Here is a 3,433-nt window from a genome sequence, read left to right as displayed (position 1 = left end):
TCCCTGTATCCCTGTATCCCTGTATCCCATTCCCACCTCATCCTCTGCTCCATCTCCTGGTGCTGCCCCCGGATCCGTTCCCGGTCGCATTCCAGGCTCTGCTTCTCCTCCCGGAATTTCTTCTCCTGCTTTTCCAGCCGGGAGTGGAGGGAGCTGAGCAGCGACTGCAGCCTGGGGAGGGACGGGAATCTTGGGAATGCGGCCGGCCTGGAGCCGGGAAAATCCGGCGGGAAGATCCCTAAAAGGGCTGGGATGAGCTGGGGACTCCTGGGAGATCCCAAACGGGAATGGCAAGGCCTTTGTGCTCCCTAAAATCACCAGGAAAATCCCAGCTGGTCCCTGGAAAACAAATCCAAGGATCCCAGGGTGGGAGGAGCCTCTTGGCCAGTTTGCCTGGAACTGGGAGCACTGGGAAAATCCCGTGATCCCTATTCTGGCTGGGATGAGCTGGGGATTCCTGGGAGATTCCACCCTGGAATGGCAAGGCCTTTGTGCTTGGAATGTTCTCCCTGGAATCACCAGGACAATCCCAGCTGGTCCCTGGAGAACAAATCCAAGGATCCCGGGGTGGGAGGGGCCTCTTGTCCAGTTTCTCTGGAACTGGGAGCGCTGGGAAAATCCAGTGGGAATATTCCTAAAAGGGTTGGGATGAGCTGGGGACTCCTGGGAGATTCCACCCTGGAATGGCAAGGCCTTTTTGCTCCCTAAAATCACCAGGAAAATCCCAGCTGATCCATGGAAAACAACCCCCTTTGTGCTTGGAATGTTCTCCCTGGAATCACCAGGACAATCCCAGCTGGTCCCTGGAGAACAAATCCAAGGATCCCGGGGTGGGAGGAGCCTCTTGTCCAGTTTCTCTGGAACTGGGAACACCGGGAAAATCCAGCAGGAAGATCCCCCCCTCCTCCACTAAAAGCATCTCTGGGGAAGCCCTGGCGTGGCCGGGATCCCCTTGGGAAGCGGGAAGAATCCCGCTGGGAATCCCCCGGGGCCGGGATTTACCGGCTGATCCTCCTCTTCTGGAGGGAGCGCAGGGTGGAGTTCTCCAGGTCCTGCTGCCGGAGCACGTCCAGGTTGTGCTCCAGCTTGGCCCGGTTCAGGTGGTAGATGCCTTTCATCTGCTCCAGCTTCTGCTCCAGGTGCTGAGCGATCCAGGGGGAAAAAAAAAACCCGGGAATTACGGGCGTTCCCGGCCTCGGAATCCCAGCCCTAAAAAATCTGAGTTCCGGCTCAAATTTTCCTGGGAAAGCTCTAAACAGCCCCATGAGTCGATCCCGTGAGCCGATCCCAGGTGATGATCCCAGCACTCAGTCCCATGAGATGATCCCATGAGAGGATCCCTGAGCTGATCCCAGGAGAGGATCCCATGAGAGGATCCCAGCAGTCAATCCCAGGAGATGATCCCAGGAGATGATCCCAGGATTCAATCCCAGCAGTCAATCCCATGAGATGACCCCAGGAGTTGATCCCTGAGCTGATCCCATGACACGATCCCATGAGATGATCCCAGGGGTCGATCCCAGGGGTCGATCCCAGGAGCTGATCCCATTAAATGATCCCATGAGTTGATCCCAGGAGTCAATCCCATGAAATGATCCCATGAGACGATCCCAGCAGCTGATCCCATGAAATGATCCCATGAGATGATCCCAGGAGTCGATCCCATCAAATGATCCCATGAGTTGATCCCAGCAGTCAATCCCAGGAGTCGATCCCATGAGATGATCCCACGGGAGGATCCCATGAAATGATCCCATGAGTTGATCCCAGGAGATGATCCCAGGAGTCGATCCCAGCAGTCAATCCCATTGCACGATCCCATGAGCCGATCCCGTGAGCCAATCCCATGAGCTGATCCCATGAGCTGATCCCATGAGCTGATCCCATGAGCCAATCCCGTGAGCCGATCCCACGAACCGATCCCGGGAGCAGATCCCACCCTGCCCCCCCCTCACCTGCACGTCCCTCTCGAGCTGGAGCCTCATCCTGTCGAGGGTGGCCACGTCCTGCTCCTGCAGCTCCTGCAGGTGCCGCTCCGACTGCTCCGCCCTCTCCGTGCGGCCCCGCAGCCATTCCAGCTGGGAATTCCAGACCCTTCAGCTCCCGGGAAAAGGCTGTGAAACCACCCCTTTCCCCCCTCCCCCACCCCCCCCCAGCCATCCCAAAAAAACCAGCGGCTTCCACGGGCAGCCCATGGATCGGGATGATGGATCCAGGACGGGGCTGGAGCAGCGGGAATGGCTGAGGGGAGCTGGGAAAGCTCATCCCAGGGGAAAAAAAAAAAAAGAGGAATCGGGAGGGAGCTTTTCCAGCCCCCACAACTCCCTGCTAGGAGCGGGGAGATGCCCCCAAATTCCCAGAGGAACGAGGAACAGGAGGAGAGGGAACGGCCCCCAGCTGGGCCAGGTGGGATTTTGGGATAATTCCCACCTGGAAAGGGTGGGTAAACGTCGGGATGGACCTCCCAGGGCAGGGCTGGAGCCGCCATCCCCCCAGGGATTCCCAATCCCTGGGGACTGGGACACGGATCCAGGGTGGTCTGGTCAGGGCTGGGTGGAATTTGGTGCCTCCAGGGGGGTCTTTTCCCGCCCGGATCCCTCCGGGATTCCCAGATATTTCCCCCCCCCGGGGGGGCGTCACCTGCCGCTCGTTGTGGGCCCGGATGGTCTCATTCCACCTTTTCCTGCCGCTCTCCAGCATTTCCCGCCGTTCCTGCTCCAAAGCCTCCTGTGGGGGAGATCCCTGCCATCCCACGGAGCTCCCACCGGCATTCCCAGCCCTCGGGAATTCGGGATTTCAGCCCCCCCACCCCCATCCCGAGGCCTTTTCCCCACGGAAGGGATGATTTTCCACCCCCCCCCCCCCTTTCCAAGATTCCCGTGGGAATGGGGGGGGCACCTCGATGTGCCGGAGGTTGCTCCGGAGGGTTTGGAGCACATTCCTGGTCTGCTCCTCCATCCTCTCCAGGAGCAGGTGGATCTCATCCCGCTGCTCCCGCAGGGCCTGCTCGAACCGCCCGTCCTGCAGCTGCAGCTCCTGCACCCAGAGCGGGAAACACCGGGAATACACCGGGAATACACCGGGAATACACCGGGAATCCCGGGAAACGGGCTCAGGGAGGGGCTCCAAGCTCTCCCTGGATCCTTCCCTTCTCCAGCCTGGCCATTCCCAGCTCTCCCAGCCTGGAGCCAGAGCCTGACATTGGATCCATCCCCAGCCCAACTCCTCTCTGGGAAGGAGTTCTGGGAACAAGGGGGGGTTCCCTGGGAATCTCGGCACTCAGGGAAGGGGCTCCCTTCCCCTTTCCCTCCTTTCCCATCCCCACATTCCATAAAAACCCCTCTGGGTGGATCCTGAGTGGCCTTTAGCATGGAATGGTTTGGGTGGGAAGGGATTTTCAGGATCATCCCATTCCACGTTCAGGGACAATTCC

At 59.4% G+C, this 3,433-nt stretch overlaps 1 long non-coding RNA gene across 1 annotated transcript; it reads right to left on the bottom strand.

Moving 5' to 3' along the window:
- Positions 1–2,058: 2,058 nt before the first annotated feature.
- Positions 2,059–3,032, bottom strand: LOC114073046. Its single transcript, XR_003574269.1, has 3 exons — positions 2,899–3,032; positions 2,641–2,727; positions 2,059–2,078 (listed from the first exon to the last, which is right to left on the bottom strand). It is a non-coding gene; the product is annotated as an uncharacterized LOC114073046 (long non-coding RNA).
- Positions 3,033–3,433: the final 401 nt, after the last annotated feature.

Source organism: Empidonax traillii, unplaced genomic scaffold, assembly GCF_003031625.1.
Source record: "Empidonax traillii isolate 1590-97213 ecotype Southwest subspecies unplaced genomic scaffold, ASM303162v1 scaffold5106:size8896, whole genome shotgun sequence".
In the NCBI taxonomy this organism is placed as follows: domain Eukaryota; kingdom Metazoa; phylum Chordata; class Aves; order Passeriformes; family Tyrannidae; genus Empidonax; species Empidonax traillii.
Note: the sequence above shows the minus strand (reverse complement) of the source record. Positions and strands in the feature narration are given on the sequence as shown.